The sequence below is a fragment of the Triticum urartu genome, chromosome 5, assembly GCF_003073215.2.
Source record: "Triticum urartu cultivar G1812 chromosome 5, Tu2.1, whole genome shotgun sequence".
Lineage (NCBI taxonomy): Eukaryota > Viridiplantae > Streptophyta > Magnoliopsida > Poales > Poaceae > Triticum > Triticum urartu.
The window spans coordinates 579,605,486-579,618,730 of NC_053026.1; the positions used below are offsets into that span (position 1 = coordinate 579,605,486).

At 44.3% G+C, this 13,245-nt stretch overlaps 1 long non-coding RNA gene across 1 annotated transcript; it reads right to left on the minus strand.

Moving 5' to 3' along the window:
* Window positions 1-876: 876 nt before the first annotated feature.
* LOC125506108 lies at window positions 877-1,746 on the minus strand. The gene is made up of 2 exons (XR_007282584.1): window positions 1,423-1,746; window positions 877-1,346 (listed from the first exon to the last, which is right to left on the minus strand). It is a non-coding gene; the product is annotated as an uncharacterized LOC125506108 (long non-coding RNA).
* Window positions 1,747-13,245: the final 11,499 nt, after the last annotated feature.

The window sequence follows — 13,245 nt, forward strand, 5'->3', positions numbered from 1 at the left end:
GTCGCGAGTCCGTCTTCGTCAGAATCAAGCGATGGCTTCAGGTATGCTTACCGTAGTAATGTTCGTGTTAAGGACGAGGCTTGATTGCATCATGTGTTCGTGATAGCTCTGTTGTTTTGATATTAAAATGGGCTAATTTGCAGATGGCCGGCCTGATAATTTCAGAAATAAAGTAGATGAATTTGCATTGTGCTTGTACTGATGATTGTCTTATAGAAACAGAACGTGCAGATGACCGGCCTGTTAATTTCAGAAATAAAGTAGATGAATTTGCATTGTGCTTGTAGTGATGATTGTCTTATAGAAACAGAACGTGACGTTTTTGACCGAATTTGACTGCTGAAGAGTGTTAACTCTGAATTTTGACTGTTGTTTTAGTATACAGTATAAATACTCTGAATTTTGACAGCATTTGTACAGAACTTTTACTGTAATTTTAGTACTGCAGTATAACTAGTCTGAATTTGGACTGAATTCAGAGTAGTTTTGAGTACAGTTTTGACTGCAGTTTCAATAGTGCAGTTGCATTTGACTACAGTTTTAGTAGTTTTGACTGTATTTTCAGTAGTTTTAGTAGTTTTGACTGCAGCTTCAAGTTTTGTACATGTCATTTATCTTCATGTACGTGTACACATGCTTGGTGTCATGGTTGTATATTTTTATTTTCTTGGTGCCATCTATTGTAACGTGATGTACTTTCGGGGTTTATCCCCGCTATTCTGGGAATATAATGAGGGTTTTAGTTTGCCCAATTAAACTAGTGTATTTGGACAGAATATGGACTGAATTATGATTGCATTTGTTTACTCTGTAAGTATAACTGAGAAGAAATTTCATTCATTTTGCAGCTCGTTTGGATCTGCGAGATCCACTTGATTACTTGTTGACCAGATATCATTAAGCCGGCTCATTTGAGAGGAAAAATGGACAGGTTGACTACTCAGGAGAACTAGAGGCAGAGGTGTTTATGCTCAGTTATGCAGAATTGTGTGCTTACGCTGAGGAATTTTTTTTCTGAAAAATTCAATCTTCTGAACATCCTACAGACATTTTCTTATAAATTCTCAGCATGAAGCACTACTCATGTGAATTACAACAGGCACTACTCACGTCTAAATCTTGCTAATTTTATCTGCAAGTCTTCTACTACTTAAGGACCTAATTCTACTACCGCTGCCGTGCTGCGTGCTTGAATTGCATCTCATTCACAAACAACCTCATGCCCATCTCTAGTCAACTACCTTCGCCATGCAAGCTTCAGCCTAGAGCGAGATTCTTCAATTACATATTCTCTTTTTTCAGACGATTCAGCAACGTAATGCCACGATTCACCAACAGTCCAGACCCTGAAATTGCATTGCAATCAGCTAACAATGGACTTTTCCAAGAAAATAGGCTCACACAAGAACAACAAGAACACACCTTTGATATCCTGGTACCTCCTCCCTGGATTCAACAGGCTTCAGGTAATCTGCCGACGGGCTTTCACTCCGCATCCGCACAACACTAACTTGTACTGCAACGGACCCTCATGATATGGCACCGGCGACAGTGTCACCGCAACCATACCACTAGAATAGGACCTGCGTCATGTGGAGGAGCTAGCCGAGAAGCTCGCGGATGACGCCATGGACTGCAGCCGATTCAAGAGTGAGGCCTGAATTCGAGCGTGAGGTCTTCAATCGAGTGAGCGAGCGTCGATGGGGAATTTAGGGTTCAAGCGCCCATTTGGGGAATTTATGAATTGTAAACACTAGCCGGGAAACGAGTGACCATTTGCCACATCAGCGCCAAGTGATCATCAAATAAATGAAAACCACATGCAAAACCACTCTTGATGTGACACTAAACCGCTTAGGGGTAGATTAAACCGGTATTGATATTTTTGGGGTCCAAATCAGACCAAAATCAACTTTAGGGGGGTATGGAGACATTGGATAGGATTTGAGAGTGAAAACTATACTTCTTTCTAAAGAAAAGGGTAGTGACGGCCCGAAGGCCTGGCCACGGGGGGATTGGCCCGACACACCAGTTATAAAGCCCGGGCCGGCACGGCTGCACAAGTAGCCCTCGTTATTTTTAGCCTTCCGGGTTTTTTTTTTGTTTCAATAAAAAATCTAAAAAATTACTCCCTCCTGTTCTTTTTTACCTTTTTATATAAGATTTGTCTTAAGTTAAACTTCATAAACTTTGACCAAAGTTATAAACAAAAATTATCAACATCTACAATACTGAAGATATATAGTATGAAAGTTAATTCAATGATGCATCTAATGATATTGATTTTATATTATGATCATTGATATTTTCCCTATAATCTTATTCAAACTTTACTACGTTTGAGTTAAGACAAATTTTATAAGGAGACTAAAAAGAAACGGAAACAGAAGTAAAAACTACAGAATAATAAAAAAATTCAAAAATAATATAGGGAAAAAAATCCAAAAGTTAAGAAATGCAAACAAATATATTTTTTAGAAAAATAACTAGTTACAAGCCGAACGGGCTGCATGCTGCGTCGGGCCATGCATGCCCACAGATAAAAGAGTTGTGTCCTGCCAACCTTAAGGCCTGGCTTTCAGATCGGCCTTGTCCCGGGGTGGGTTGAAGGCCGTCCAAACACTTTTAATCACGTGGCATGACAGGCATGTGCTGGACCGAAATCCCATGCATGTGCCGGTCCGCGCGACACGGCCCTGGCCAGGTTTGTGTAAGAGCATCTCCAGTACCCCCTTTCCGTGATAGGTCGGATTTGCTAAAGCATAACTAGATCTAGAAGAAGAAAAAAAAACTCTTGTCATATTTATCTCTCAGGACACGAGCATATTTGCTACTCCCTTCGATCCATATTACTGTCGGTGCTTTATTACAACTTTAAAGTACTAAAGCAGCGACAAGCAATATGGATCGGAGGGAGTACAAGGTTCGTGCCAACTATCACTAGTCCATGTGCATCTTGCCCTCCTCTATTTAGGGTACATATGTGAGTGGGCCGACCCATGTAAGGCCCTTTCGACCGATTTTGTATTGCTTGTTGAAGCTTTTGACCGATTTTTTGTTTTTCCCATTCTTGATTTTTTATCATTTTTTGTTTTTTGTTCGTTCTTTTTGTTTTTATTTTTTATTTTTATTATGCACCTTAAATTCATGATTTTTTATTTTCATAATTTCTTTTTGCCCGTGTTAGTTGCATGCTTATCATCAAACATGATTTCCTTTGAGATCCGGTTTGTATAGCGAGGGTTCTCTTTCTTTTTCCAAAGGAGTGACCCTGTTAGGATCGAGAGTATATCGACCAGAGGGGAGCGAATGAAAGATTTTTGTCGCGCACTTAATATAGTGGCGCCTAAACCAAGTGCAAGAAAAGCACTCGGCAAAGGCATGTCACTTGGCATAGCCGTAGCTTTGCCAGTATCCGACAAAATACATCCGGCGGAATGTTTCTGGTACACTACAAAGGGGTTGGACATGGCCGCGTTTTCGGTCAAGACAGGCCATAGTTTTAAGCTATTAGTACGTTATGTTCAACTTTGCCACTGTTATTTGAGTGGCAGCAAACTTTTTTATTTGAAAATTTTCAGATGTGGTACAAATTTTAGGTCCTTCTTGTGGAAACATACTTAAGTTTTTTGTAGGCCTGTTTTTTTAACATTTTCTACACAGAACATACAATTTGAAAAATAAAATCTCCTCCCTATCCGCCCCTTTAATTTCCACTATTCGCCCTTTCTTTCCGTCTTCTTTTCTGCCCTCTCTTATCCGCCCTTATTCTCACATCACTTCCTCCTACCCATTGTTCTCCCGGTGCTCCTCAATCTCCTTCCCTTTTTCTTCTGCCATCATGACACTATATATAACTCCTCACCCCGATGTTGTGTTGCATCAGTGTCTTAGGCTATCATTATGTTTGTCAAATGACATGGTAACGTGAGGACTCTCTGGGTGATGCCATCTTCTCCATACAATAGGGATATCCACAAACATGTCCTGACATGTTTGCGGACAAATGGGGGCCACCATTTGATGAATGCATTTAGAGATGCCATAATCCTTCTCATCCACCACCTTCTTCACGAGGTCTCCTTGTTTCACAAAGAATGGCTAGTTTACTATCAAGACGGCGTACCACTTGCGGATGAGCATCAACGGGGTGAAGACCAGATGGCTGGGCAGTTCACCCTCGCTCAAAAAACACAAGGGTTGGCTGGCACTATTGGGTACAAATGCTCCGAATAAGGCAAAGATCCATACCCGGAGGCTGTTGAGGAACGGGCTAGTAGTCGTGGCCGAACTGCATGGTAAGAGAATCAAAGGGGGCGTGTTCTATGCAGCATGTGGCAGAAAGAAATCCATCTACCCCGGTTTTGGGGTTGCCCGCATTCCAAACAATTCTAGAAGGTGCCCCGGTCGGAGAAGTTCCTGTAGTCATTCCACCGGAGGTGAATGGGTCCCAAAGTGCCATTTCCACTTGGTTGCAAGAATGGCCCGCTGGTGCAAGCGATGCTGAAAGAGAGACGATGATTTAGGGCCTATATGGCCTTTGGCTTGCAAGAAATTAGGCACACAAAGGCAAGAGAATTTTGGATGCAAAGGCAGTGGCCTAGAGGGTAGATGATCATATGCGGGAGTGGCGGGAGGTGCACGAGCAACACATCAAGACTTCACAGCAGAAGCAGCTAGAGGGATGGCAACCACCCGAGCTAGGCTAGATCAAAGTAAACACCGATGGAGCTAGTTCAACACCGCAAGTTAAAGGAGAAGGAGGAGTGGTTCCACGGGACCATGCTGGTGCATATAGGGGAGGGGCGTGTATGTTCCTTCCAACCAGTTTCGATCCTGAGCTACTGGAAGTCCTGGCATGTCGGTGGGCGGTGCAACTGGCAGTAGAACTAAACATCCAGAAGGTCCACCTCGAGCTCGATAGCAAAGGGATGGTGGCGACGATGAACGACAACAAGAACCTCTCGGCTATAGGCCCACTGGTAGAGGAAGTCAAAGCGTTACTACGGACTCAACATGAAGCCTAGGTGTGTCGGGCAAGAAGAACAACAAATGGTGCTGCGCATAGACTAGCTAAGGAGGGGGTTAGCATTAAGATGAATAAAGACGGGCTTGATGTGCCACCATATTGTATTCTGCAGGTTGTTGCAGACGAGGTCCTAGACTTTGTTTAAGTTTCTTCAATTGAATAAAATGCATTACGCCTTAAAAAAGGTTTGGCGTAAGAGATGATATGATGCCCTATTGGGTCGCAGGGTGTGCCTCGATTCAAAAATGTCGATGGACCATATTCAAGCAAGAGGCAGCCCATGCAAGGAAGAAGAAAGGGTTCATTTTTCTCTCACTCTCTCTCAAAAAAAGAAAGGGTTCATATGTTCACACGGCAGCGCGCGCACAGAAAACAATCATTTTCCATGTATACCATATATTTATTTCTTTATATTGAGGATTATGTTTACGGAAATGTTAACGCCCACACGTGTGGGCATTTGCAACTTGGGCCGAATGGGTCTGGAGCCGTCAGATGTATTTGCTTGAATCTTGGAGCAAGGAGGAGGGAGGTCGCGTGCCACGTCATGTGTGGTCGTTGTGCGGCAGTTTCTCGACTCGCCCGAACGGTGGACCCGCGGCGGATTGGGCGACGGTTGTCACCCTTGCTGTGCGGGCGGTTGCCACATCGCCCGAACGCCCACGAACGCCACGCCCGCACCCTCTTTTCTCCACATCGCGGCAGTTCACTGCGCCCCCCCCCTCTGTCTTCCTCCTCTCTCTCTCTCATTGTGCTTCGGCGGCGGCGCAGAGGCGATTTCGCGGCGATTCAACAGCGAGACGGCGGCGGCGCTCGCGGAGTCGTCGTACAGGCGGCTGCGCTCGAGTAGGCATTGAAGAGTCGCCGGAGACCACAGGAGAGGAGGTAATGTGCTCGAAATCGTCTCCACTCCCCCTCAATATCTGTTTTTGCATCTCAAATCGAAGGCGATTCCATGGCGATCTTCGTTTCTATTTGGTGGGGATTCTGTAGGAGTCGCCGGTGGGACGTAGGGGCGGCTCGTTGGTCACCGCACTGGACCATTTGGTTGGTTCATTTAGTCGCCCTGCGGATGCACGCTCTGCTTTGAATCGCAGAGTTCATTCCCCTTCTGGATTTCATCCATTTCTATGGTTGCCAAGCAATGGTTGGCACTACCCCTCGTTTTGTGAAACCAGAGCAGTGATGCAGTGAATCAGTGTGTTCCCGTCCTTTGGTCGTCGTATTTTGATGCAGTGAAGGTCTAGAACACAGCGTGAACCCTAGATCCATTTTATGTAGATTCTAGTTTCTTTTGATTTTGAACTAGGTTTTGATTACAGTGTTTGTGTGTGCTAATCATAATTAGTTGCCTATGCCGTATACCCAAACATGGCAACTACATATGTTGATTGTGCTTGAAGTTGCTGTACCCTTCACACATTTAGATGGCAACTCTAATGTTCCCCATAAACACTAGTTGCCCTGTCTCTGTGTGTACTGGTGGCAAGTCAATCTTGTTCCAAGTTAACTTAGTTGCCATGGTGTCTGTCGGCATACGTCAACTTGATATTCGAGCGTGTCTGTTTACTTTGCTGCCATTCTGTTTTCCTAACAGATGGCAACTCAATAGGTGATTTTAGTACATTAGCTGCCATGGCGTTTGTCAGGACATAGCAAACAATAAAAGATACCCACCTTTTGTGGTTGCCATTCTGTTTTTTGTAGCATATGGAAACTATGTAGTTCATTTTCATTTTAATCTAGTTCATGTGGTGTTCGTCGACACATGGCAACTGGTATCTGAACATTGCCATCACTATATTTTTGTAGTTCTGTTTACCTACCAGAATGGCAACTGCATGTTTGTCTGTGTGTGTACTGGTGGCAAGTCAATCTTTGTCCCAAGTTAAATTAGTTGCCATGGTGTTTGTCATCATACGACAACATGATATTTGAGTGTGTCTGTTTAATTTGTTGCCATTCTGGTTCCCTAACAGATGGTAACTCAATATCTGATTACAGTACATTAGTTGCCATGGGGTTTGTCGGCAAATAATAACATATCCCCACCTTTGTGGTTGCCATTCCGTTTTTGTAACATATGACATTTATGCAGTTCATTTTTGCAAATGTTCATACTTAAGCCTTGTTTCTCATCTTTTGAACCATGGCAATTTTCACTGCAATGATGAAAATTATCAATTTGCCAGACTTTTTGCTAGTGCTCACGGGAAATGTACCCTGTTTTATGAGTACCCACTAATGTGCATTTGCCGTCTGTTACAGCATAATGGTTCGCATCCGTCAGGACGGCGATGACGATGACTTTGTGGACCCACCCCCACGGAACGTTGTGGCTGGTGCCAATAAACCTGCGAAGGAGGTTGGTTTTTCTTTGCTTTGCCAATTGCATCTCCAACCCACATAGGGTGGTTGACCAGATATTGTAGCGACCCTCCTGGGTGATCTGAGGTGTACGCAGCTTAAACATTTTTCGTTGTTTGTGTCTAAAGTTGAACCTCCTGCATGGCAATTGTAGCTATTATTTTCATCATGACAAATGTAGTTATGCTTGCATGGGAACTGCAAGTAAGCAGTTATGGAAACTACACATTTCATCAGTAATGGAGATTGTAGTTGCCACATAATGGCAGTATCCCTGCAAATATGATGGCAACTGCAGTTATCATAACATGGCAAGTTCTTATAACTAGTGATGGCAACTGAAACATGATCAATGATGGAACTGCAGTTGCCACATGATGGCAAGAGCAGTGAAACATGATGGCAAATGTAGGTACCACAGCATGGCAAATGTAGGTACCACATCATGGCAATTGAATTTGCCATAGCTTGGCAACTACTAGACCATCACCACATGGCAGTTCATTCTGAATACACAAGTTATTTTTGTCCCTTGACCATTCATGGCAGCTGTTGTTGCCTTGGGATGGCAAATGCATTCATTTAACCATTTACTTTCTCCATTTTTGTTCTCACCTGCATAATACGTTGATGGCAGGTATCCCATTGTTAGCTGTTGCCATGCGTTACACGCAGTTGCTGCAAATGTCATTTTTTTGTAAGTTTCCCTGTTTCATAATATGTTTTTTCTTCATAATTTACCTTAATTTGCATTCTCTTTCGTCCCCATGCCGTTGTCCTGATTGTGAGGCACTCGCATTTACTCCCGGCGCAGTTTTGCCATGGGACCTCTAATGGCAAACTATAATTCCATGCAAATGTGTAGAACGAACATCATATGTTTGCCATTATTTTGCCTTCAAACATAGCAAACTATCCTTTTTGCTCGATACGGAAAGCCCGCATGTCTCTGTATTCTTACAGTAGAGGTAGCAATGGCCCCGATAAAATGAGGTTGTTGTACGCATCCCATGGCGTCGATTGTGGCTGTCTGAAAAACCAAGGATTTGAACCTTTGCCTAGTTCCATCCTTCCTTTTTGTTAGTCCCCAAAACCTAGATGCATAACGAACAGACACCTGTTGTGTTAGTTTGCATTCTACCTTGCATATCCTATCTTCAATGAGCATCGCAAAAAATGTAGCATCTGATTTTCACATATCAAACTGATTTTGGGTGGCAATTGGCTGCCTGATGGCAAATTCATCCAGACTAATGAGGCAAATACTGTTGGAACCACATGGCAAATCTTCTGGTCCAAGGCGGCAACTATTCTTTTTCCATTCGGATACATGCCCAGTGTTTCTCCAAGAGCAATCCACTTGAATTTCACTAGTTGGCAACTACTGAGTTGGAACCACATGGAAGATTAGGTGATGCAAAACGGCAACTAATTTTCCTCTCTCCCCCATATCTACCAATACACACAACTGCCATACATCCCAGCAGATCTAGGAGAATTCTGGATGAATCCGGGTGGCAATTCTGGCTTTGAGAGACAGTAGTCACCCCTTGATCTCAATTCGTGCGTTAGGCATGGCAATTCGCCAGATCCCAAATTTTCGAAGATGAGAGTGTAGGGACGACAGAGTGAGGGCGGCGACTGCGGGACGTACATACAAAAAACGGGTTCGTTGACGTGTTCTTGGTCTATGATTTTGACGTAGCCGACCTTGTTGCCATGGCGATTTGGGTGCAGATCGGCGAAGGTGAATGAGACGAGCAGGGGCAGAGGTAGACGAAGGAGTTGGAGGAGGGGTTAGGGGAATTTTGCGGGCAGGCGTTTTTGGGGCAGTTGACAACGTGCGGGCGTTGGCAATTGCTGCCGCACGGTGGTGTACGGGCCACATATGTCGCTGCCCGATCGTTCGGGCGCTGGTAGCTGCGCCCGCACAGGGGTGTGCGGACTGGCAAATGTTGTTGCCGAACGAATCGTGCGGCACTAAACCTTACAGCCCACACGTGTAGCAGTTATTGGTGTCGTATGTTTATCTCCTAATAAATGTGTAGCACTGGCACATTTCTTTGCCTTGGAGCGATGGGCTGGCACGTGTGAGAGCGAGGGAGCGTCTGAAACGGAAAGAAACGGACGCGCCCCTTCGCCTATGGACGGACGCCTCTCGTAAGTCTAGGATTTTCGCTCAATTTATACCCCGCCCCGCTTCCATTCCTCTCCCCCACACTCGTCTCCTCTCGTCGATTCCTTCCGAACCGCCTCCATCTTCTCCATTCTCTCGTCGCCGGAGGGAGTAGCCGGCCGCCTCCTCGTCACCTGCCTGCCGCGGTAAGACGTAGAGTAGTATAATCGCGTGCTCGCTGGCCGTCTCTAATCTCGGTTTGGTTGCTTGGCCGTGTGTGTTTTTCGGGGTAGGGGTTTGGACATTCTCGTTCTGGTGAGCACTTCGTTTCTGGTCGCTTTGCTGGTCGCGGCGGCGTGTACTCCTTGCACGCCATGCCCTTGTTTTGGTGGAGGGCCATGGTCGGTGTAGGTGGATTGGTCGCTTCGCAGAGGATCTGGTTTCTGGTTCTTGGTCGCTTTGCTGGTCGCGCCGGCGTGCACTCCTTTGATGCCACGCGACTTGCCCCGATTCTATGGAGTGTTTTGGTAGAGGACCATGGGCTGGTCGCTCGGAAGATCATCCACCGCGCCCTGCGGCGGTTCCGGCCACCGGTTTTCCATGTGGCCCCCTACCTCGCTTACGCGCCTGTGTGCACTATGCTTTTGTCCGGGATCTCTGCTGGGCGCTGTAGCGTTTGTGCGGATGATCGCCGGCCGACCCGGCAGGAATCGCGTGTGTGTAATTTTGATAAAATTTATCAATTCTCTTGTGTCAAACTAGTTTATTCTCATGTGTGCATCTTTGTTCCATGCTGCACTGTTATTCACGTTTGGCACATTTATAAAATCTTGGCTGCTTACCCCGTCTCTTCTCGTCACCAGATGGCTCAGACAATTGGCCAGCGTTTTGGAGGCTACGCGGAGGAGTTGGAGAGGCTTCTCCAGACCCTCGGAGGCTACGAGCAGCCGAGGTACCGTTCCCGGCGCCAGGAGACCGATGGGATCCAAGTGGGAGTCGTCACCCAACTGCGACTCCGCTCCGTGCAGCAGCACCACCCCCGCCGGGACAACATAAACCTGACGGTTCGTCGCTGCTCTTTTGAGATGGGTGTCCAAGACCTGGCACGCCGTGCCCTGCTCCGCCTCTCTGCCACCCACTTGGACTTGCTCCGCGGGACGGAGTACCGCTACTTGGTCGACGCCTGCATCCCCGTCCCCGTCCCCGACACTGCGCCGCATCACCAGGAGATGGGTGAGGCAGAAGGAGGCGCCATGCGCGCTCTCGGGAGACTTGCTCGAGCCCAGTGCCGTGTGGCCGAGTCTGTCGCAGAGGAGCTCACTGACGTCTACCACCGCCTTGAGGACGCGCAACGGCGCATTGTGGAGTTGGAGGAGCGCCTTCACGGCGGGGCACCGCCACCAGTTCCGGAGCCGATACCGGCGGGCAACGTTTCTCGGGGCTCAGCACAGGAGGAGGAGACCCAGGCGGACCAGCCGGCGGCTGCTGCAGCACCCGCCACGGCCGGCATCTCTAGCTTCGCCCCGGCCGCCCTATTTCGTACCCCTGCTCAAGGGAACTGCGATTGATGCCTGTTAGTCATCACCGCCGCTAGCTTTGAGACTCGTCATCTCCCGAGCCGCGTTTATCTGTGCCTACCTCTATGATTGTATCGTGATAGCTCTTTTATTGTCAGATTGAGTGTTAGTACAGAGGTATGGAAACCCTTAAGGTAATCTCTCCATACCCTGTACATAGATGTTCGTTGTGATGTGTTTACCGAATCTTTGTCGTTTTAATATCGTCCTGGGATGTCAATTGTATTCTCGCCCCAACTTGAAAATTCCTTCATTGTATGTTTTCTAGAAGTATTATTTATGTTTTCTAGTTGAATTTCAATGATTCCGGTTTGCGTTTCGGCCAAAAGGACAAAATGTTCACTTGAAATTAGTTAACTACTTGCATTTTTTGAAAAATATTTAAATTTATGTGTACTACTGAAATTGTTGAAATACTCCGGACATTGTTCGTATTAGTATTACTAGTGATAAAAAACAGGAGACGATAAGGTGCCCACCTGACTGTACTCAAAGATTATTCGCTAGGGCTGTGTTTTAATTAGGATAACTATTTTAAATCAACCAAACCATAATATATATATATAGGGTCGCGCTATTCGTTATTCTGGTTGAGGAATAGTTATTCTTCACCCCTCTCTATTTTGACATTAATGCATCGTATTTTTACGTTTCGTAAATTTTGTCTTATTTTAAACATAAAAAGAGAATGTAAGAAAATATGTACTCGTCGTAAAATATATTTTATGTTACGTAAAATTACGAATGTAAAAACTTAGTGTAAAACATACATAAAATGTGTTTTTTCTGGTCTTGTGACCTATATTTTGGTTTTTTCATATCAAATTTTTCATATTGAATCAATATGCATGTAACTATTATATAGTATTACTATTCATCATCCAGGGTGCAAAATACATTATTCTTCACCCGAGGTAATCTTACGATCGCTTCCTAAATAAATTACGTTTAGAATATAAATGGTTACATGCATACTGATTCAATATGTAAAATTTGATATGAAAAACAAAAATATAGGTTATAAGACCAGCAAAATCACATTTTATGTATGTTTTACATTATGTTTTTACATTCATAATTTTACGTAACATAAAATATTTTTTACGGCGAGTACATATTTACTTACGTTCTCTTTTTATGTATGAAATAAGATAAAATTTATGAAACGTAAAAATACGATGCATTAATGTCAAAATAGAGATGGGGTGCAGAATAACTATTCCTCACCCAGGGTGACGAATAGCGCGACCCTTTTCTTCTGATGGTGTGCAGAGACAATTCCCCATATTATATGACCAACTTACCTTCACTAGATTCATAAATAATTAGTACCTCCGTTCCAAAATTATTTAGGCTGGCTAGTGGAAGATTTCACCATAGGATTTGTCATGAAAAATTGTTTTACAATATAATCCTTTTTGTAACATAGTACTTTATTTTCCTAAAAAATGGTTAAGGATATTGGAGACTGCAAAGCCAATATTGTCATCTATCTTCGGAAAAGAGCAAGCATTTTTTATTTATCTTCTTGCATTTCTGCGTGGTTCAGCCTTTTAAGTGGTTAGCAAATCTCAATTGGTTCTTCCATTTTTGTGCTTCAAACATTGATTTTATACCTTTATCAGTTTTCTGAAAGTGCATATCCGAGGAATTCCTCAATAAGGAGATCTTCCATTGCTCTATTTGCAACATTGATTTAGGCTGTGCTCTAGAGGAGAAAGTTAGATTTGTCTCTGTTTGTTGACATTATTGTTGTTGCCTTTTGTGCTCTAGTTAATCTTCAGTCGTTGATATCAACCTACATATCGCAAGCAGATGCTATTTCTTTTGTCAGTTTTTTAAAGAACAACTTCGGATTATGGTTCATGTCAATCAATTTGCTGTACAGAGTTGTTTACAGTATGCAATATGTGCGGTCAGAGGCGGAGGACGAAAAAAATTTAAGGTATGGCGAAGTCTTAAACAAAGATTTTGTTTGATGCAAACCAAAAGATTTGATACACACTAACAATGCACACTACAAACCAATAACTAAATACAATGAAAATGTAGACTTGTTTCAATAGAAACCAACCTAAAACATACCGATAATGAAGCTTCCGATGGCCTCTAGAAGACCCAGGCAATGGCAGTGCTCTACCCTTCGTCTGATAATC